Source organism: Henckelia pumila, chromosome 2, assembly GCF_033568475.1.
Source record: "Henckelia pumila isolate YLH828 chromosome 2, ASM3356847v2, whole genome shotgun sequence".
In the NCBI taxonomy this organism is placed as follows: domain Eukaryota; kingdom Viridiplantae; phylum Streptophyta; class Magnoliopsida; order Lamiales; family Gesneriaceae; genus Henckelia; species Henckelia pumila.
Window position 1 is genome coordinate 180444380 of NC_133121.1, and position 24751 is coordinate 180469130.

At 38.2% G+C, this 24751-nt stretch overlaps 1 long non-coding RNA gene and 1 pseudogene across 1 annotated transcript; both read right to left on the reverse strand.

The window, feature by feature from the left end:
• Positions 1-7144: 7144 nt before the first annotated feature.
• LOC140885406 (small ribosomal subunit protein eS28x-like) lies at positions 7145-7361 on the reverse strand (annotated as a pseudogene).
• Positions 7362-23909: 16548 nt separating this feature from the next.
• LOC140879913 (uncharacterized) lies at positions 23910-24339 on the reverse strand. Its single transcript, XR_012149552.1, has 3 exons — positions 24223-24339; positions 24039-24131; positions 23910-23967 (listed from the first exon to the last, which is right to left on the reverse strand). It is a non-coding gene; the product is annotated as an uncharacterized lncRNA (long non-coding RNA).
• Positions 24340-24751: the final 412 nt, after the last annotated feature.

The window sequence follows — 24751 nt, forward strand, 5'->3', positions numbered from 1 at the left end:
AAAACACTTTACAATTTTTCTAGTGAAGATTTTTGCCCTGAGGCACCGTACAAGGACTTAATACTTGTGCATAATTATTCTTGAGTATATTTAATATTGGTTTGTTGTTATTTTTTACGCTTTAATTTTTTTTTTTTGAGCCAGACGCTTTAAATATTTCCGTTGCATCATGTGTCAGATGTTGCCAAAATTTAGAGACAATATCTGAATCTGATAATTTTTTTATGTACCCGCATATTCCTTACAAATATTATTTTTTATGTCAAAACACTACAAGAAAAATTGAAAACGATAGCGGATAAAATCCATTGTCGTAGGGAGGGTTAAAATCGTTGTAACTGTTGGTGTTGTAAAAAGCATGCCCAACTACAACAGTTTATATACGTTGTCTTTGGAGACATACCACAACGGTTTTGCAACAGTTTATATCCGTTGTCTTTGGAGGCATATGACAACGGTTCTACAACAGTTTAAATTCGTTGTCTTTTGAGGCTTATGACAACGGTTTTGCAACAGTTTAAATCCGTTGTCTTTGGAGACATACGACAACGGTTTTGTAACAGGTTAAATCCGTTGTCGTTTCTAAAAAACAAAAAAAATTAATATACAAATTTTCAATATTATAAATCAATCAAAATTTAATATTTCAAAAATAAAATTTAATATACATTTTTCAGTATTACAAATCACTCAAAATTCGAATTCTAAATCAATGCATACTAGAAAATAGAGCTATGAACTAATGATCTTGATAAACTTGGAACCCGCCTTTCACAATCTTCAATCTTCAATCCTGCTACCTTGCTGGACAATTCAAATGTAGCAATCTCAGTTATAAGGTTATATTTTTCGAATGATTCAATATAAATCATAAACAATCTCAATTATAAGAACAATACAAATTTAGCAAAACAACATGATAATGTCAATGCATCCCATCAAAATTACATCTAACCAAAGCATTATAAAATAAAACTTTCCATTTTCTCTAAATTTACTTAACCAAGATACATTATATACGAACAACAAATTCATGAAATCAATTAATAAATATGAAAGAAGATTCGATCTTCCATCTTTTGGAAAGATGAAAATTATGAATTTCCCTCTTTGGAGGCATACGACAACGGTTCTACAACAGTTTAAATTCGTTGTCTTTTGAGGCTTATGACAACGGTTTTGCAACAGTTTAAATCCGTTGTCTTTGGAGACATACGAAAACGGTTTTGTAATAGGTTAAATCCGTTGTCGTTTCTAAAAAACAAAAAAAATTAATATACAAATTTTCAATATTATAAATCAATCAAAATTTAATATTTCAAAAATAAAATTTAATATACATTTTTCAGTATTACAAATCACTCAAAATTCGAATTCTAAATCAATGCATACTAGAAAATAGAGCTATGAACTAATGATCTTGATAAACTTGGAACCCGCCTTTCACAATCTTCAATCTTCAATCCTGCTACCTTGCTGGACAATTCAAATGTAGCAATCTCAGTTATAAGGTTATATTTTTCGAATGATTCAATATAAATTATAAACAATCTCAATTATAAGAACAATACAAATTTAGCAAAACAACATGATAATGTCAATGCATCCCATCAAAATTACATCTAACCAAAGCATTATAAAATAAAACTTTCCATTTTCTCTAAATTTACTTAACCAAGATACATTATATACGAACAACAAATTCATGAAATCAATTAATAAATATGAAAGAAGATTTGATCTTCCATCTTTTGGAAAGATGAAAAATATGAATTTCCCTCTTAAAGAAGATTCGAACTTCACTTGACTGTGAAGTGAACTCCCAATCATCATCGATTGTACGAACCCCCCCCCCCCCCCATTCGATGGAATCAATTAAGGTCATCACAGATGAATACATAGTTATAAATTCAACAAGTTATATAGCTTAAACAAAAGAACCATGAATAACCGAATAATTTACAATATGTGATAAACACATAAAAGTCTTATCATAAAGAAATATGCAAATCCTAGTAGTTAACTCTCGTAGTGACAAATATGATACACACCCATCTGCTTTGGACTTGCCAAACTCACCCAAATTGTCTCAACTATTAATAAATGTCAAACTAAGCTAAAGATTTTTGTTTTTGTTCATTAACTTGTAAGCTGTTACATTATTTATAATAGTTTATAAGAACAATTAATGAAAATACATAATTATTGAAAATTTAGAATACACACAGGCATTAGCATATGTAATATATTCTCTAAATCCTAAGTTCCATTAAGATTACAGTGTTTCAACTTAAGTAACTATGCAAGTGATTATCATACTCTACCATTGAAAAACATTTTTACTAATCATTATTCTTCCACTATTCTGAAGCAAATTAAACTCCGTCAGCAAATGCGTAAAGTGTATCGCATGCAAAAATTTTATCCTTGGAGCACACCACAATGAGATGGAATGAAAGAAATTGTTGAATTCTCCTACGTATAGTGTGATTAGACTTCCTAACTCAAGTTTGACACTTCCTTCAAACATTACGCTGCTAATTAGCATACTCTTTCCATCATTTAAAAACTTCATGCAAAAGTTAATCAATAATGTAATTTACACAACGGTCTGCTTAACCTTCCCCTGTCATAAAAATTTTTAAAGCTTTTATCAAATTGCATTCAAACAAATGAACTATGTAGGTTTCCAAATCCATTTGAGGGCAATTTCATGCATGCTTTACCGAAGAAAGTATTCAAAATGTCACCCCTTAGGCTATATGAATTATTAAAAGAAAAAAATTCCTGTCCATGAACCATGACCTATATTGCTAGGACAGAAGAAAATTACGTAGTATTTCAGTGTTACAAAATTTCCTAATAGCTAAATATACGAGTAATGGACTCAAAACTTGACTAATCAATGCTAGAAAGAACTACAAGAATAAAAGGCGAAGAGAAGTAGAGAACTACCCATAACACCAACCTCTTTTGTCATCAAGATGCCCTTTAGCCATAGCAAGTAGTTCATTTCTATTTTTACCCTCTACATGTGTCATGTACTGAGGAAACAAATGTATATCTTTTAGCACTGCTTGAAGAGAAAACAGTTCTTAGAAGAAACTTAATTATTTAAGAAATCGTACCGGTATAGGAAAGTGAGGAGAGTTTAGATAAGCATTCCTATAATGTTCTATACAAGCTTCCTTTGTCTTTGTCCCAACATGCTCCGCAACTTCTGCCCAGTTACACATGCCTTACATTTCAATCCCCTGCTAAACAAACATTTAATGAGGCAAAAAACAAAGCTAAGATTTTCAAGAGAAAAAGGGTGAGGCTTTAAAGATCAAGGGTCTGATAAACACACAAAAGAAGTAACAGATCACCTCCAGAAGTAGCATTTCTTCATCAGCATTCCATTCTGGACATATGAGAGGAAATGATAACATGTCCTATTAAAATTACACTTTGAAGACCATCAGCATTCAGCAATGTGAACAGGTCATCACTCAGCTTTAACAAATAAGAACATTAATTATATGTAACAGAAACACGAGAAAAGATTTGATGGAAAATTCAGCAACATCAATCTACTTAAGCAAAAGCTAAAAAGAAAACAACCTGATCGCCATCAACACACAAAACTCTGTGACTTGAAGCCTCATTTTCTTTTCAAGAATGAAAAAAGCTACACTGACTTGTTGAAGGAACGGAAGTCGTTGATGGTGAATCGGATCCCTCCTTGCTTTCTGCAAGGCACTCTGCAGTGAAACAGATCATGTATATAATACACTTGTTCATGTAAAAGCTAAAAGTAACTACTTTTTGGTATATATGATTTTAATTATTGTTTACCGGTGAAAGTTGACGGGGACGATTCCAGCTCGATACTGGGCAATTTTAAGGAACTTGGGCATGGCGAGATCGAATGTGTCCTAGGAGGATTGCACCAGCAACCATTATCGTTGGAAAAATTATTTCGTATTTGCTAGAAAATTTAAATAATTTGTGTCTGTTTCATATGTACCTATCTCCTCTCTCTCTTTTGTTTACAAATTTTTGAAATGTTATACTGATTCAAAGTAAATTGAAGTGGATAATACTTTTCAGTGCTCTTTTTGTTGCATAATAGTTAATACTAGCATGGAGGAACAAAGTATATATGTGCTTGCATAGTTACACAAAGCCTAGCAGCCAACATAGATACAGCAACAAACAAAAATCACAGTTCACCTCTGTTTCTCTATGTTATAACAATACAAAATTCGACATACATATCAGGATGGTTGCTCTAAGAGTTCCCTCACTCAATGGCTTTGTAACGCCCCAAATTATCTTAATCGACTTTATTTGAGATAATCGGAGATTACAGAGTTCAAGAGCCGACTTGATTTTGATCAAGGTCTATTTTGCAAATTTTGGAATTTTCAGGGACTAAAATGCAAATATAGGTTTTTTAGATATTTAAGAGGAATTTGACTCATTCTTTCATCCCATCTCCTTCCTCCAAGCCGCCTCCTCCATTGAAGAACTCAAACGTGAGTTTCAAGCTTTTATATTTCACCCCGAGCTCGATCCGTCCGTTGGAAATTATTTCTGAAGGCAGATTAGCGATCACGGCTGCGAGAGATTCGTTCTATCGTAAGTTTTTCTCCGATCAGATACATTCTATTTTTCGGATGTCGTTAGAATCGATTGAGTTGCTAGCATGTTGTTCTTGGCAGAGTTCTAATCGTTTATTCTCTATCGGTTTCGAAATAGAGCGTCGTTCGGATTTGTTATAATTTTTGGAAGATTATTCGAAAGTTGAGTTTTTATGATTTGTTGGAATTGGATTGTTATGGTTGAAGGTTGGTTGTTTTGAGTTTATTGGATTGATATTATGTTGTCTGCATTTTCGGTTTGATTAGAATATAGCCGTTATGTCGCCGGTTTGAAATTGGGATTTTGAACCATTTTGAATTGATGATATTTGGCTATTGAGTTTGATCGTTGTTGTTGATCTTCTCTTACCTCCGTACATATTCTTTCGAAGGCCGTTGAGTTGTGAGATTTCAAGAGTTGAATCGCTTTGAAGATTGTAGCCGGTATAGTATCGATTTTCTTACTATCGACTAGGAAGTTTGATTGAATCTTGAATGAGTATTGTTGTTGTTTCCAGGTTGGAGCATCGACGTTTGAAATAGGTATAAGACGACTTAGATTGGAATAGAACGAGTAACTCGAATCCGACTTGATTCGAGTGTTCCGGATAAATCACATACTTGCATGTTAATTGATTTACTTGAATTTATTGAATGAGTTATGTTTTGCATTCATTCATCTTGAGCCAAGAATTCTTGATTTTAGCGGGCAGGACGGCCCTTTGATGTTAGACGTTTTGGGGACTTTTAAGCGAGTGGCCTAGGCGTAGAGGTTCGCCTAGTGCTAGCATACTCCTTATAGTCGCACCAAAGTCTAGAGGATGGAGATACGTAGCACCACCTCGATCGGGAGAGTCGGTGAGTTGTTTACGTGATCTCATCTTCGGGATCCCAAAAGCAATTTCTTGATTATCCGGACTTGATAATCCCAGAGTTTTAAAGACATGCATTTCATTTTGATTTCTCTTGGAATTGCATGATTGATATTGAATATCTGGAAGTTGATATATTTCGTTTTGAGATGATTATCTGATATTGCATGCTAGTCTCTTTTACTGGAAATTGTATTCTCATCGGATTATCCGGCTGTTGTCTTGTCTTTGTACGTGTGCTTGGCAACAGGTGTGGCAGGACCGAGTCAGAGATCGCATGGCTAGGTGGTCGAGTTGATAGAATGAGGCCTTGGTGTTTTTAGAAGTCGAATTGTAATTCGAACCCGATTTGTATTTTGGATTGTAAACTTAGATTGAAAGCATGTTCTAATAGTTTAGAATGGACGATAACTTTGGAACTATATTGTTTGGATCTATGTATGATGTTTGGATGAATTATGTATTGGTGTATGCATGATTTGGATTGAGTTTGGACAAGTTTTCTGCTGTATTTTTAGTTCAGAACTGTCACCGATCGATCGGTAAGATGTTACCGATCGAGCGAGTGAGTTTTAGCCAAGTTTTTGTTTTTCTATAAACTTGCCCGCTCGATCGGTAAGATCTTACCGATCGAGCGGAGCACTATTCACAAAAAAAAAAAAAAAATCCTTTGCTTTTAATCTTTGTTCTTGTTTGCTTAATAATTATTTATCCCGAGATTAGATGATTAGAATCGAGGTCTCACAGGCTTATACTGTATAATTACATTACAAGACACTAGCTTAGACGTGAACCAAGTTGTTGCTTAAATTAGACACTTTCCTGAACAAAATTGTACTCACAATGTGGCAAGCTACAAGAAACTAAAATAAACGATGCAAACCTAAGAGTTTTGTCTTTCAATACACTCGGCAAATATCGCGGAACAAATGTGCTCACGTAACTCAAATCTCACTCATATTTCTAAGCTTTGGACCTTCCTACATACTAGGCTTTTTACCTTTTTACAGTTCAACTATTGTTTAGTACTATTTAGATCACACTGGTCAAGGTCTACGAGTGAAAAAATGGGCTAACCATGAAATCGACAGCTCCGTAGTTCAGAGCGAGAAGCGTGTAATTAGAGAAGTCCATCATTATGAGGATGTTTTTGAATAGAACCTTTTGCGCGACCTCAATTTCTAAGATATTTTCTCTTTATGATGGTCGAATCAGAACATTAAGGTATTGCTAAGAAATTTCTAAGAGATTGAATGCACACAATGTTTGTTCAGTAAAGGATATGGAATACTTATTCAAAATCAAACAGTTCCTCCCAGCCTTATGATTCTTTCCAGCTCATTGAAAACATTTCATTCTCTGCATGGTCCACAAAATGATATATGTTTATGCATAAATTTATTCAATGTTTTATATTGCTAATTTCAGAAAGCCTGGACGGTTTTACCTGTTTTTCAATTTCAACAGCAGAAGCAGCAAGCCTCCTTTTCAATATCTATCTGTCATCCTCACAGGTTTCGGTCTCAGTATCTAAACAAAACCACAAAAAGATAAGTTTATGAAATTCATACTAGAAAACTATGAAAAACAATTATAAAGCACTGAAATTAGAATGCATTTCCTGGCCAGGAAAAAAAATCAAAGTGCTCAACGCAACCGGCGACCTTCTCTTTCAGACTCGAAGAGAGTGAGAACATCACCCTATCTAACAGGTCCCTTGACATTTCTCATGATAAATCGGTTCTGGTCATCAATAAACTTGACTCTCACTTTAGTCACATGCCCATGGGAGCCGGTTCTTCCAATCACCTTCACCACTATGGCATGCTTGATTTGGGATCCCATTTTCTCTTCAGAAGCCAAAAAAGTGCTGAAAGTGAGTAGTGAATATTGAATAACCAGTAATTAGTGACAGCTCAATACTTTGTAAATCAAACAACATTACGATTTTTTTCATCATTAATCAAAAATTAGATTCTCCACAGATGTAGCATTCTAAAAACGGATACTTAGCTGCACATCGAACAAGTGACAAGAAAGATCCAAATACATTTCATGTCAATAGTAATAAACAAAAAAAAACTAACAGATCTCGGGATTCCCTTAGGCTTGCTGAAATATTTTGGGGGTATAATTGGAGTACTCTCATCTTATAAAGATGAGTCATGTTCAAGGCCCACGGCAGAAGGGTAATAATAAGAAAATTAAACAATCCTTCAAGATTTCAACATCATATTTTTTAATAATTAAGATATAATTAAAAGTTCGAAGTCAATATTTAAAAACAAGCTCAAATCCCATTAAAATATCTATTTTTCAGATCCAAACGACCACCGACAAATCCAAAACTAAAATCAATCTATAGAAAATCCAGAATAATCTCAAATCCCAAATCATTTAAACCACCGACACCATAATCTGAATCAAACAAAATGAAATAAATCGTATAAGAATACATATCCATGAATCAATCATGCAAAAACAGTGATATAAAAAACTGGATCGAGAAAATAAAAATTATTGATAAAAAAACTCAAATTCAAACACATAGATCCAAAAATAAAGCAAAATAAACAACAAAACGAAAGATTAGAGACATAAAAATACCTTAAACTGGTAGGATAAGAGAAAATTTAAAGTGACGAAAGATTAGGTTAGAGATTTTAAGATTAGGAGAAGGGATTCTTATGTCACGAGAGCGTACGAAAGCTGCTTGATATAGCCTCTACCTCCTTTTCTTCTCCCAAACCACGAGAGCGTACAAAATATATCATCTCAAAGCGCCGGAGGATGTATGTAGGGTGGCCCTCCGCCAAGCTTGCCTAGACAAAGCAAGGAAAGAAAGGGGATGTGAGAATGAGAGCGGCGGCGTAAGGAAAGGAGCGGACGGAGATAAAAGGGGCAAATGATTTGCTTAGGACTTGGCTTATTTTTCTTAAAAGGGGTATAGTATATGCGTTTATCATAAAAAAAAATTGAAAAATCAAAGACAACGGTTTTAATTAACCGTTGTCGTAGGTCATAAAAAACCAGCTCTTAGACAATGGTTTTAAAAACCGTTGTCTTTGACATATATAAGACAACGGTTTTAAAAACAAACCGTTGTCATTTTTCATTAAAATACGGTCAACGACAATGGTTTTTGTAAAAACCGTTGTTAAAAGTCAAAATACAACAGATTGTGTATAAAACCGTTGTCTTTTTAGTGTGGTTAATTAGCGTATTTGTTGTAGTGAAAATATTACTTTTTATTACTATGAGTTGAGTTGTCTCGTCTCACAGATAAAAATCACTACAAGAAAAACCGGAAACGACAACGGATATTATCCGTTGTCGTAGGGGTCGAAAAACCGTTGTACTTTTATGTGTTGTCGTAAGTATAACATACGACAATGGTTTATATTCGTTGTGGATTCCAACATATGACAACGGATATGCAACATTAAATATCCGTTGTCGTACGTTGTCTTTTACGACAGTTATAAACCGTTGTCTATGTTGGCATGCGACAATAAATTTGAAACCCTTTATATCCGTTGTCGTATGTTTAGAAATAACCACGTTTTAAAAATGATGTCTTATCTACGTGTACGACAACACATATGCAACTTCTTATATCCGTTGTCGTTTGCTTATTATTCAACCACGTTTTAAAACCGTTGTCGTATGTTATTTTTAACAACAATTTATAACCATTGTCTTAAATTGCCTTTTCACAACAGTTATTATTCACAATGAATTCAAAAACCATTGTCTATTTTAATTAGTGGTATATACCCATGCAAAATAAAATATTTACTACATACATAAAATATGTGAAATAATATATATCTTCAAGTCTCAAAAGCTGTGACATACATCTAAATACTTTTGAAGAAATTGTAGCACTAGTAATTTCGAACCCAACATGTCATGGAAGTTGTACAAAAAATATAGATCTACTTATCTGACCGAATTTACAAGTATTTTCGATCACGATTTTCAAAAACAGCTTCTCCTCAATTGTTAAGAGTTCGATCTTGAAACAAAGCGCTTCTCCTCAATTTCCCAAAACAGCTAGTTCATTCCACATTCCCAAAATAGCTAGTTCATTCCACGGATTCATGCCCATGCCCGACATGATTTCCAGTCACCCGACAGCCAAAACTACAAGTAACAACAAATACCAAATAGTGTTACAAGCCAATTACAAAATTAGGGCACATTAGTGTCCTATAACAGGCACATTTTAATACTTTACGTATTGTCATATTCAATTCATTTGCATACATTTTCAGACGTCAACACTGCATAAAATATCTTAGAGTTCCCTACAGAATTTGAGCATCTTGGCAACACAACCCCGTTCTGGCTCCAAAAGATCCAGACTCGGGTAAAACATCAATTTGAGGCGACTCCCTATGGGTAAAGCTTCTAATTTCTCAATTTCTTAAATTATCAATAATGTCGAAAACAAAAATTACATAAGATCCCCAAACAAAGAAGGGTTAGAAGAACAATTTACCTGTGTCAGAATGAAAAAGGCTCTCAGATTTAACTTGGCTACTCAAGCAACTCCCCATTACAATTCCCAAAAACAGCTTAAAAAAGACTGAATCTTTCTGAATAGTAAACAGCTCAAAGAAACAGGCCAAAATTCCACAGCCCACCTCAAGATTTTCTTTCCAATCAGTAAATGCAAAAAAAACAACAAACTAGCTTAGCTCACAGGCCCGAATGAACAAAAAAAACCACCATTACCATCCCCTGCAACCTTTCTCAATCAGCTGGTTTTATTGTGCTCTTAAGCCGTTCATAGCAGAGTTTATGTAACACCCGGAAATTTTAATACGTAAATTCACATGCATAATTAGGGAAAATAATTATTTAAAAATTTATATTTGGTTTAAATGACATTTATGTGTTATTATGTGAATTATATGCATGATTTAAATTTTATTTTAGCATTTAATCCGTAATTATTGTATTTTTAGATTTTTGAGTAAATAAGTTATTTGATCGCGTAGACGGGACCGTGGACGGACGATATACCAACTTTTGAGCCAAAAATATTTTATGAGTTTTATGAGCCTTAAAATATTATTTTAAGGTATTTTGTCAAGAAAATTTTAATATTTAGTTATATATTTATTTAATAATTTATTTTTGGCCAAAATAAGTCATTTTATTGACTTTTATTAATATTTAAAAATCTCTTAAGTCTTAATTTCGGGATAATGGTTTTTAGTATCAGATTATTATTATTTTTAAGAGTTTTAAAGATTTTGCTTAAGGTATAATATCTTTATTTTGAGTAATATCTATTATTAATATATTATCTACCCAAAATTTAAACCTAAAACACTCCCTAATCTATTCCAAACCCCATCAGACGCCTCCACCCTTTTCTTCAACCCCTTTTCACGCCTCTTAGCAGAAAACTCATCCCCCATAGCCGATCAAGCTCTAGTTTTGAAGATTTTGGTTCGTTCGTCGTCCCGGGGACCCGTATACGCATCCACTTTCGTCAATCAATTAAAAAGGCATGTTTAATTCCTTTCCTTTACCACCATATAAGCTACTACTCACGTTTTTATAAGAATGTATGAGTTTGACACTGATTTTTATGAGTTCATGCAAGAATTTAATGGTTTTTCCTTTGAATCATGAGTTTGCTTTTGTTTGATGCATGTTCATAACGTTTTTATGGTATGGGTTCGAACCAACTGCTGGTCCATGGTTCAGAGGGTGAGTAAGGGTCCCTAGGGTAGAGCTAAGTCGGGATTTTAAGCTGGGGTAGGCTAAAATCAAAGATGGAGTTTTCTGCCCAGCATCGCAGATTAGGGTTTCGGGGAAGAGAGCTTCGTCCTCCTTCCTCAGACCACGACTTGGGGTAAAGCTTGTTGGGTTAGAACTTCCTAGATTTTTTATAAGTTTTGAAAGTGGTTTCACGGTCTTTGGTTGTCGGAGGAAGCCGCACGAACGAAAGTTTGGCGACTGCACAGTCTGCGCGCGAGGAGGAGGAAGGCGTCTGGTGCAGAGCTTCGTTCTCACTCCTCAGGCAATGGTTTTGGATGAGGTCTGAGTTTGAACCCCATAGATGTTGGCTAGGATTGAGAAGTGGTTTCACGGAAAAATATGGCCGGAGTAGGGAGAACGATCGGATTTACGGCAGCCGCTCAGGGCTGGACGCGAGCTGGGAGAACAGCCTGTTGCAGGGCTTCGTTCTCCTTCCTCGAACCACCGTTTGGGCTGATTTTTAGCTTGATGGAAACGTCTTGATGTTAGCTAAGTGCTAGAAGTGGTTTCATGGTCAAATATTGTCTGATCAGAGAGAAAGAAAGGAATTAGTACAGCTGCACGGAGTTGGTTCTGTGCAGAAATATGCTTGGGTTAAGTTTTGAACTTCTGGGTTTTATTTCGGGCTGGGCTTGGGCTGGGTGGTCCGGGTCGGGTTTGGGTTGTCATGGATCGGGTCAGTAGGGTCGGGGTCCGGGTTAGGTGGGCCGGGCTCGGGTATTTTAAATTTTTAAATGTTTAATGTTTTAATTGGTTTTTGGGCAAATTAAATAGAAATAAAATTATTTGGACCTCCAAATAATTTTATTTGGGACTTAAATAATTTATTTAAGTTAGCACAATGATTTTTATGGGCTTGGGAGTCCATGAGAATTTTTGGGCAAGTCAGTGGATTTTGGGCCAGTCTAGAGTTTTATTGGGCTTAAGTTAAGTAATTGGGATTAAATATTTTATTTAGGTCAAGTTAAGTTTAATTAAGTTATTTGGGCTAAAATATGATTATTGGATTTTATTTAAGTTTAATGGGCTTAGAGTTAGTGATCAGCAGTCTGGACCAACCCATGAAAATAAATTAAGTCCGGAATATATATTTAATTATTTTTATGCATGAAGTCTATTTTAAGTAAAAGTATATTTATTATTAAAATTAATTAAATATATATTACGGACATATTTTAAGTGCATGCATACATGAAATATTTTATGATGTGTTTATGATTAAGAATTGAGCATGAAAAATATTTTTATGGAAATTGAAGTGATGTGACAGCATAGAAGTGGTTTTACCACTGACACAGAGGTAGTTCTACTATCGGCATAGAAGTGGTTTTATCACTGGCACAGAGGTAGTTTACTACCAGCATAGAGGTGGATTTATCCACCGCCACGTACGATGGTTCTTTAGACTGATCAGTCGGCACAGTTATTAGTCACATTCATGGATATGACCATACTCAGTTTTTATGTTTATGACATGCTCAATTATGTTATGTATGATGAAGAAATTTATGTTATGTTTGTGATTTATGATTCAGCATTTATGTTATGAAAAATGTTTCCATGCATGCTCATGTACATGTATATGTATTAGTATCTACGTGATGCATTATTTTTAACCTTGTTATAAAGGATTAGACATGTTGAGCCCCTAGGCTCACTACGCTTATATGGTGCAGGTGAGCATGATGACATTTATGTAGCTCCTACCGGTGGTGAGGACGTATGAGCTCACGGAGCAGTGGACCCCGTGACCGTCGCAGTTATTTAGTCTATTATGATGGAATTTTGAAACATGTTTTATTTTATTATTATTCCGCATATGAGATTTTTCAGCAGCATTGTTTATCATTTTAAATTGATGCATGAAACATTTTAAGGATTTATTTATTTATTTAATATTTTTCAGGTTATTTAAGAAATATATGTTATTTTTATATACATATATGTATGGGCGTACATGTATAGTATTATTTTTTTTTAAAAAAAGTTTTTCCGCATTTTATTAGTAGTAGGCGTTTCAGTTTAACCTATCTCAACTATTATCTAACAAAACATTTTCGGTTACGATCAAGCACAAGGAATTATATATCACAAACCAAATACGATGATATCCTCATTCCGACATCATCATTTGGAGAACCATTTAAGAAGAACATACACACTTTATTTTTCTTATCATGATAATCAAATAGACGGTAAAAAATTAAGTTGTGTAACATGGTAGCTAAAAATATTTTCCAAATGAAGATTTTTTTTCCCGAAATACCATTTAATCTGCAGTTAATTCAACAATATTTTTACAATACACGAAACAAAAAATCCAAGGAGATCACAAATTACCAAACAGGAAAAGAATCTCAACTCCCACAGAAAACAGAGAGAAACTACAACGGGATGAGTAAATAAATGCAAACCATGACTTTATAATGAACAAACAGATAAAAAAAATATTAAAGAATTTTTAAGACCTTGGATTCATCAATTTCAGAGGGGGAGACAGGGGGACTGTCAGTTAGAGAGCCACAGCTCTGGCCTCCATTGAGAGGGCCAGATTTGAACAAAACTTTGTTTAAAAATGCAAGATTTGAACCAAATTAATCTTGCATATAACCAAATTAAACAAAACACTTAAATATTAAACCAAGAAATCTTGGACATACAAACAAGAATACTCTGCCAACCGTCTTGTTATACCACTTCATAATTCAACAAACCTATAATGCCCAGCATGCAAATGGAAAATTTTCTACAAGGAGCCTTGACTTGGCCAGTAGAAATAGCAACTAAGTGGACTCACCAATATTTATTATGTGAGAACAAACGACTAATAGCAACTAAGTGTCCAGTAGAAATAGCAACTAAGTGGACTCACCAATATTCTACATGCAAACGACAAAATCATCAGGTCCTGTAGGTCTTGGCATAAACATGCAGCTGGAGATTTAAATCTGATAAGCATAAAAGAATACTTAATTCACACTGACAGTCATAGGTAGAGTACCTTATCTGTAAAATTTCCGTTGTTCGTCCATAAATATATGTACCTAGTAATGTATATAATCTTGTATGCATTCCGCCCATTCGGAACGAACTTCATTAATTTCTTCTATTGAGTACTCTGTTTTCACGAACTTCAAACCACAAATAAATTATATTATTACCCAAATAAATGTAAATGACTTTGGAAAAAAAATAACAAGACAATTATTTGAGAAGATTTACTATAGCGGACAGTGAATGCTTTTCACTGTTAACGTTTCCTTCAATAATATCTTTCATAAATCTCATCACATAATAACCACATTATTTTGTATCTGGTTGTCGAGGACCCTGTGTAGAAAAAAGCAGAATGTCTCATCTACAAATAATATTTTTAGATGAATCACAAGTAGACATGCATACATACCTTTACTGTTTCCCATATTGCCTGTTTTCTGCCTTTTCTCTCTTTGTTTGAATTAAACAATTTCAAGCTCCTTCATACATAATGTAGTGACCATTACCCGGATCACCTACTAAACAGAACTTAGGCATGCAATTAACTTAATAAAACAGATATCAGAATAAAACTGCGGAAACCATTAACATTATACAATCCCAAGTAAAGGAATCTGTAATTATCCAATAATATACAACCAAATCGAATAGCTGTATAAACCCAAACAACAGTAATAAAACCTAGACGAAGCTCCAGCTGGCCAACCACTGACTAGCCCCTCCTGGATCCACCCTCCTCGTCCAATCGCAAACCTGCCCCATGGAATAGGGTGTCCAGAAAATACAGAGTACGAGACGTGAGCATACAACGCTCAGTACGAGAGTATGACTATACATGCATGCAAAGTGAACTCCCTATAGACTCGAGATCAAGGATCAGATAACAGAGACAGACCGGGCCCTGGTATGTAGCACGCTGTGCCGTCGCTTCAGGAGGTGGCTCCCATACCGAGATAATCGTGAATACGCCGGACCCAAATCGATGGAAGTCCATCCACTAACAGGATAAGGTACAACCCTACTACAGACATCTCGAAGGAGATACAGCAAGATGCAAATGAATGCAGCATAATATCATGGCATATAAATCATGCAGTCATATAATACATGCATACTCAGTCAGGATATCTCGAACAGTACTTTCGTACCTCAAAACAGTGAAAGCTCTACCAACTCTAGGTCCACGCCTATAGTCTGCTCTACACTGCCAAATGATACTACTATCATTAAAGTGCTCTAAAAGCCTTAACTAAGCTATTGCATACTCCTAAATATTTATAGGGAGCAAAAGCTATACCTTCGTCCGTCGTTAGCCCTTTGATGTCGATGCCTCCAGAACTTGGGCACAACTCCGCTACGGCTACCGAACGCCTCTCCGACCTCCGGACCAAGCCTAAGAAGACCAGAACAGCTCCAAAAGGACTAGAAAGGAAAGGAGAACTTGGAATTGGCAAATGAAAGTGAAGTCTCGGCCTTCTATTTATAGACAACGATCGGAACTTCCGATCCTTGATCGGAACGTCCGAACCTCGATCGGAACGTCCGATCCTGCCATCGGAGCTTCCGAAGATCCTGATCTGCCACGTGTCAAAATATCACTTGTTGACTCCGGATAGGGGTGATCGAAGCTTCCGGTCCTGATCGGAGCTTCCGATCCAACCACACGTCATGCCTGACGTAATATCGATCGGTGCCTCCGATCGCTCATCGGAGCTTTTGATCCTGTTCGGAGCTTCCGATCGTGCCTTCGGAGCTTCCGATCCGTCCGATACCTAATTCAATTAATTAGCATTAATCCTTTAATTACTCAATTAGGGTACGGGCTACTACATTCTCCCCCACTTAAGATATTTCGTCCTCGAAATCAGATCTTAAGTACCGAACGCAAATACAGAAATCAGAAACATTCTTTATTCAAATCAAACGTTTACAGAGTTTGCAACTGAATACAACTTAAAGAATGAAATCAAAACAACTCAGGATGGTCTTTACGCATCCTGTCCTCAAGCTCCCAAGTAGCTTCCTCAGTGCCTCGGCGCTGCCACTGAACTAAAACCAAAGGAATGACTTTGTTCCGTAAAACCTTATCCTTATAATCAAGGATGCGAAGAGGTTTCTCAACATAAGTCAAATCCTTGTCTACCTGAACCTCAGACCACTGCAGAATATGAGATTCATCCGCCACATACCGTCGCAACAGAGATACGTGGAACACGTTGTGAATGCTTGATAGATGCGGTGGCAATGCTAGTCGATAAGCCAAATCGCCAATACTCTCCAAGATCTCAAACGGACCGATAAATCTGGGAGACAACTTGCCCTTAAGGCCAAATCTGAGAATCTTGCGGAAAGGTGACACTCTCAGAAACACTTTCTCCCCGACCTCGAACTGCAAAGGCCTACGCTTGATATTAGCATAACTGGCTTGACGATCCTGGGCAGTCTTAATCCGTTTCTTGATCTGATCAACAATGTCTATCGCCTGCTGGATAAACTCCGGTCCTTCAGCCTGTCTCTCCCCCACTTCTTCCCAGAAGAGTGGAGTACGACAACGTCGCCCATACAACGCTTCAAAAGGTGACATCCCAATACTAGTGTGATAGCTGTTGTTGTAAGAGAACTCGATCAACGGCAAATGATCCTGCCAGGCTAAACCAAAATCCAAGACGCACGCTCTAAGCATATCCTCTAACGTACGGATAGTGCGCTCTGACTGACCATCAGTCTCTGGATGATAGGCTGTACTCAAACTGAGAGTAGTACCCATCGCACGCTGAACACTCCCCCAGAATCTAGAAGTAAACCTGGGGTCCCGATCGCTGACAATGCTCACAGGCACTCCATGAAGTCAAACGATCTCCTGTATGTACATCCGTGCCATGCGATCCACAGAGTACTCTTGGCTATAGGCAATGAAATGCGCTGACTTGGTGAGTCGGTCCACCACCACCCAGATAGCATCACAGTTCCTCGGGGATACCGGCAAATGGGTCACAAAGTCCATAGTGATAAACTCCCATTTCCATTCAGGAATAGGCAGACTGTGAAGCAATCCTCCAGGTCGTCGGTGCTCTGCCTTGACATGTTGACACACCAAACATCTCGAAACAAACTGATAAACACTGCGTTTCATTCCCTTCCACCAGAAACGAGTACGTAGATCCTTGTACATCTTGTTGTTCCCAGGATGAATACTCAACTTAGTGCGATGTGCCTGAGATAAAATCTCCTCTCGCAACTCTTCATCCTGTGGAATCACAAGCCTACCAGACAAACACAGAAAGTCATCTGACTGATAATGAAATCCAGACGAGCTACCCTCGTTAGCTAGACGAGCTAAATGCTGGGTCTTTGAATCAGACATCTGAGCATCTCGGATCCGCGAATACAAGGCTGGCTCAGATAATATCGCAAACATCTGGATACTCTGCATACCTTTCTTATGCTTGAAGGTAAAACCTGAAGTACAACAGTCACTGATCGCACTAGACATCGAACAAGTCTGAAGTGCGGATAGTCGCACCTTGCGACTCAAAGCATCAGCGGTGAGATTAGCAGCTCCCGGATGGTACTTAATCTCGCAATCATAGTCCTTAAGCAAGTCCATCCAACGTCTCTGCCTCATGTTCAACTCCGCCTGAGTGAACAAATACTTGAGACTCTTATGGTCGGTGAAGATCTCAAATTTCTCGCCATACAGATAATGACGCCAGATCTTCAAAGCGAACACAATGGCTGCCAATTCCAAATCATGGACTGGGTAGTTGTCCTCGTGAAGCTTCAGCTGTCTAGAAGCGTATGCGATCACATGCCCATTCTGAGTCAGGACACAACCTAACCCCTGAAGAGAAGCATCCGTGTAAACTACATACCCTCCAGATCCTGACGGTAATGCTAACACCGGCGCAGAAGTCAACCGTCGTCGAAGCTCACGGAAATTCTCCTCACACTCGGAGGACCACTCAAAATCCACACCCTTGCGGGTAAGCTGCGTCAACGGTCGAGCTAACTGAGAGAAGTTCAGAATGAAGCGACGATAATACCCTGCTAGACCCAGAAAACTACGGATCTCAGCAACTGTCGTCGGACGCGACCAATTAAGTACCGCTTCAATCTTGCTTGGATCAACGGAAATCCCCTCCCTGGATATGATATGGCCAAGAAAGACCACTCTATCCATCCAGAACTCACACTTGCTCAGCTTGGCGTACAATTGCTCATCTCGAAGAGTCTGCAGTACCAACCGCAAGTGAGAAACATGCTCTTCCGTATTACGCGAATAAACCAGGATGTCGTCAATGAAGACCACGACAAACTTGTCCAAATACTCCCTGAAGACACGGTTCATCAGATCCATGAATATAGCAGGCGCATTAGTCAAACCAAATGGCATCACTAGGAACTCGTAATGCCCATAGCGAGTACGGAATGCAGTCTTGGCTACGTCCTGATCACGGACTCTCAACTGATGATACCCAGATCTCAAGTCAATCTTGGAGTAAATTGATGTGCCCTGCAGCTGGTCAAACAAGTCATCAACACGAGGCAACGGATACTTGTTCTTCACAGTCACTCGATTCAGCTGCCGATAGTCAATGCACAGCCGCATCGACCCATCCTTCTTCTTCACGAAGAGAACAGGAGCTCCCCAAGGAGATACACTAGGACGAATGTACCCCTTGTCCAAAAGATCCTGTAGCTGATTCTTTAACTCACGCATCTCTGACGGAGCCAGACGATACGGTGCTCTAGAAATAGGCGAAGTACCCGGCATCAACTCTATGCCAAACTCGACTTCCCTAGCAGGAGGAAAACCCGGAATCTCATCAGGAAACACATCTGGAAATTCATCCACAATAGGAATGCTCTCTATCCCAATACTCTCAGCGGACAAATCAACTGCATAGATAAGGAAGCCTTCCCCGCCAGACTCTAGAGCTCGACAGGCTCTCAAAGCGGATACCAAAGGCATCGGGGGTCGCGCTCCCTCACCATAGAAAAACCAACTCTCACTCCCTTCCGGATGAAAGCGCACTAATCTCTGATAGCAGTCCACTGAAGCTCGATAGGTAGTCAACATATCTATCCCCAGAATGCAATCAAAGTCGTCCATCGCCAGGACCATGAGATTCATCAACAGAACGTTCCCTTCGAACTCTAAAGGGCAACCCATCACTAGACGCTTAGCCAAAGCAGATTGGCCCGTCGGAGTAGAAACAGATATCACTACGTCTAGTGCAATGCATGGTAACTTATGCCTCTTAACAAAACGTGCAGAAATGAAGGAATGAGATGCACCAGTGTCAATAAGTACAAGAGCAGGTATACCATAAAGCAGAAATGTACCTGCGATGACTTTCTCATTTTCCTCCACAGCCTGATCATGTCTCAGGGCAAACACCTGGCCAGAAGCTCGTGGCCTCAAATGAGAACTCCCAGCAGACTGTCCCTGCGACCTTTGCTGTACGGTGGCCTGAGAACCAGATCCTGAACCAGATCCAGAACCGCCTCCCCCAGATAGTGGACAATCTCTCCGGATATGACCAGTCTCTCCACAACGGAAACAAGCTCCAGAAGCTCTACGGCACTTGTCGGATGGATGGTTCTTCCCACAGTGATCACACTTGTCCTTCTTACCGAAACGGACAACACCTCCAGAACCAGAGGAAGAAGAAGATCCAGACTTCTTGAAAGTTTGGGCACGGGGACCCAAAGAACTAGCAGGCCTCGACTGAGGGAAAGACCAGTTCCGCCGAATGCTGTCCTCTGCCTGATGACAACGGCTCACCAAACCCTCGTAGGACATGTCGTCACCAACCGCCACACGGTCATGGATCTCAGGGTTAAGGCCCTGAAGAAACAGATTATACTTCATCTCTGAGCTATCAGCAATCTCGGGGCAATAGGATAACAGATCAAAGAACCTCTGCTGATACTCATCGATAGACATGGCTCCCTGTCGCAGACTCAGTAGCTCGCCTGCCTTCGACTGTCGGAGTGCAGGAGGAAAATACCGCTTTTGGAAAGCTGTGCGGAACTCGGCCCAGGTGGCCACTCCTCTTGCCGCAACAAAAGGTGTAGAAGTAAACCTCCACCACCTGCGCGCACGCCCATCCAGAAGATAGCCAAGGGTCTCCACCTTCTGTTCATCGGTGCATTGGAAAGTCTGAAAAGTCGTCTCCATGCGGTCTAACCAGTTCTCCGCATCCTCCAGAGACTCACCTCCAACTAAGGGCTTGGGACCCATAGCTAAGAATCGACGCACAGTGAAACGCTCGTCGTCATGGTGACGATGACGCCGTTCTCGACGAGGCTCCCGGTCGGCATCACCCCAACGCCCACCAACACTGCCATGAGAACTCTGGTCGTCACGATTTGACATCTACAAAAATACCTCAAGATGAGACTAAATCCCAAGAAATCTTTTGCATGCTCTGATACCATAAATGTAGTGACCATTACCCGGATCACCTACTAAACAGAACTTAGGCATGCAATTAACTTAATAAAACAGATATCAGAATAAAACTGCGGAAACCATTAACATTATACAATCCCAAGTAAAGGAATCTGTAATTATCCAATAATATACAACCAAATCGAATAGCTGTATAAACCCAAACAACAGTAATAAAACCTAGACGAAGCTCCAGCTGGCCAACCACTGACTAGCCCCTCCTGGATCCACCCTCCTCGTCCAATCGCAAACCTGCCCCATGGAATAGGGTGTCCAGAAAATACAGAGTACGAGACGTGAGCATACAACGCTCAGTACGAGAGTATGAGTATACATGCATGCAAAGTGAACTCCCTATAGACTCGAGATCAAGGATCAGATAACAGAGACAGACCGGGCCCTGGTATGTAGCACGCTGTGCCGTCGCTTCAGGAGGTGGCTCCCATACCGAGATAATCGTGAATACGCCGGACCCAAATCGATGGAAGTCCATCCACTAACAGGATAGGGTACAACCCTACTACAGACATCTCGAAGGAGATACAGCAAGATGCAAATGAATGCAGCATAATATCATGGCATATAAATCATGCAGTCATATAATACATGCATACTCAGTCAGGATATCTCGAACAGTACTTTCGTACCTCAAAATAGTGAAAGCTCTACCAACTCTAGGTCCACGCCTATAGTCTGCTCTACACTGCCAAATGATACTACTATCATTAAAGTGCTCTAAAAGCCTTAACTAAGCTATTGCATACTCCTAAATATTTATAGGGAGCAAAAGCTATACCTTCGTCCGTTAGCCCTTTGATGTCGATGCCTCCAGAACTTGGGCACAACTCCGCTACGACTACCGAACGCCTCTCCGACCTCCGGACCAAGCCTAAGAAGACCAGAACAGCTCCAAAAGGACTAGAAAGGAAAGGAGAACTTGGAATTGGCAAATGAAAGTGAAGTCTCGGCCTTCTATTTATAGACAACGATCGGAACTTCCGATCCTTGATCGGAACGTCCGAACCTCGATCGGAACGTCCGATCCTGCCATCGGAGCTTCCGAAGATCCTGATCTGCCACGTGTCAAAATATCACTTGTTGACTCCGGATAGGGGTGATCGGAGCTTCCGGTCCTGATCGGAGCTTCCGATCCAACCACACGTCATGCCTGACGTAATATCGATCGGTGCCTCCGATCGCTCATCGGAGCTTCCGATCCTGTTCGGAGCTTCCGATCGTGCCTTCGGAGCTTCCGATCCGTCCGATACCTAATTCAATTAATTAGCATTAATCCTTTAATTACTCAATTAGGGTACGGGCTACTACACATAATATTAACACATCAATGTTGAATCACATAATTAACTCCTCGATAAAGACAAAAATATGTACTCACATATTCACTACATATTTCCAGTATTCATAACGATTACGATGACTCAGTGGATCCAAAAAATAAACCATCTCTATGTAAGGATCAATAACAGTGAGAATCCAATGAAACCTATGCGTAACAATATATTATTAGTGCATACATTTCCCTAAACAGTTTCCAAAAATCAATTTCATATGATATTATAACATTTGCTTACCCAACATTAACTGGCACCAAAACTAGTTGATTTCTCGATGAACCATTCAACCTATCTGCCAAAACAGTCGCTCTTTCATTAAAGTGTTCAATTTTACCATTTCTGTCAAGGTTGGTCACAAATGGAATGAATTGGATGGTGTGTGGATTCATGAACCTATATTTCTCAACCTTATTATCACTTTTCATCTTTCTGTAAAGATGCCTGCCATTATCAACAGAAAAATGTTATTATGCTGAATTAATTAAAGTATGTACAACTTATATGCTAAAAAAATTAAGGTATAAAAGTTCATGTTAATTGAACACCTACCAAATGTAAACAACCATACAATTGGCAGATACTGGCTCCAACTCATAAAAGGGAATGATGTCTTCAAGGTGCACAAGTAGTTCGTATTCTTCGTCAAACAAATCATGATCTAAATTGATTGATATATTCTTTTCCTCATCAAGAGCATGTTTGCAGAAAAAATGCAACATATTCAAGGACTTCGGTATATGCGATGCCAAAACAGAACTACTTGTTTTCTTCACATTTTTCTTCTTTCCATGCTTCTAAAAATTGCAAATGTAGATGTATATGTTAGGTACAGTGCACTAAATTTTTTTGGACAAGTTAAATCCAACTATAATATCATATTTACCTCATCCCGCATCAATACCAAGTGCACAGGCCAAGCCACGTGAGAACCTACAGCATCACCAATAGTATCACATTCATTTGGAATTCGAAATGGCAGCTGTGCTGATTTCTTCACAGCCTCATCAATGGCAATGCACATACAATTTACGGGCAATGGAACTCCATGAAGTAAGTTACCACCTCCATTGACATGAACAATTGTACCGTATGCAACTATAATATTAGATTCCAGTGTCAACGTAACCAACTTGCCCTATAAAACAAAGTTTCATCATGTTATAAATTGATTCAACTCCCGGGTGACATTCATTCAATTACATAATAACAGTAGCGTAGGCAATACCTGCAAGAAATCGTCTTTGCTCAGAATTTGCATGTCATCATCAATGAAAGTTTCATAATATGGGGCACTCTTTTCTGTTTTGATTTTGTCTTCATTCCTGAGATGTAACTTTACGAAGCAACTACCTTTCTCTTCAATGTCAGAGGCGCATGCACCATTTTTGAATATTTCTTCCAACTTTTTTATGCGTTCGTCTTGATCTGCAAGGCGAGTAGATTGTTCTGAAATCAATAGTTTTGCCTCTGACAACTCCTTTTTATGCTGCATCAATAAGTGGCCATCACCAGTAGGACTCTTCCATAATGTACCAACATTAAAGTAGACAGTTGGAGTTATATGACCTCCAACACCCCTGACACGTCCACCATGTATTCTGAATCAAGTACATTTGAAAGGATATCCTTTTTTGACCCTTCAAAGTGCAACTTACCATCCCGTTTTTTTTTGCACATATTCATCCTGTCAAGCACAAGAAATTTTTTTTTACCAAAAACCAGTTTAGTTGAATAGATACTATTGGAATCATGTACTTATTACATACAATCTTTTCTATTTTCATTTTCAGATCATCTCCTTCAACTTCACCCTCCTTATTCACCCGTCCTTTCTTCCAAATAAGAGCCCGATTGACATCATCATCATCACATAATTCACTTGCCTTCAAACAAGATAAAAAATATCAAATGATTGCCATTGTTATAGAAGATAGGTTATGAAAAAAATACTTACTATTTCATCAGCAAATTGTGCATAACCTTTACGGGATAGCCGATGTGGGTATATGTTCTGCATTCTTCTCTTCTTTTGCTCAGCACTTAAGTTCTAGATAATTCTCCACATGTGTTAATGTATCGGTATATATAATAATGACATGTTAAATTGTATTTAAGAACTAATTAATAATCGATCTTACAATGAAGTCAACGGACATGCGAGTGATTACAAAGGAACTCCAATCATCCCGTGGAATACCGTAGCCACTTGGCGGTTCTTTCAACTCCTCTGGTTTATCAAGCTTCGAGAAAATGAACTTCTCAGTTAGATGCACCTTGTATTGTCGCCACTTACTATTCGCTGAATGCAAACAGCCCTTCCTCCAGCTTGGGCTAATATTGTATGTCAGTTGTAAAGAAAAATATATATCAACCCATACATAACATTTAATTTATTTAAACTGTGAAATACTTCTTACTTACATTAACTGATTCCCATATTAATTCTTTAACATCACTTGGAACTTGCTTCCAAGTCTTGTAACTGATCTTAATCTTTTCTCGAGCGAGAACTCCTATATAACTCTGCATTTCAGCCGCAAACTCTCCTATTGGCTGTCCAATTTTATTGAACATTACATCCTTTCTAACTCCCTGAACCCTTTGCCTAATGACCTTATCCAAACGTGTACGTCCTCTAGAACTTCTTGTCATCTCGGTCTCAGTAGA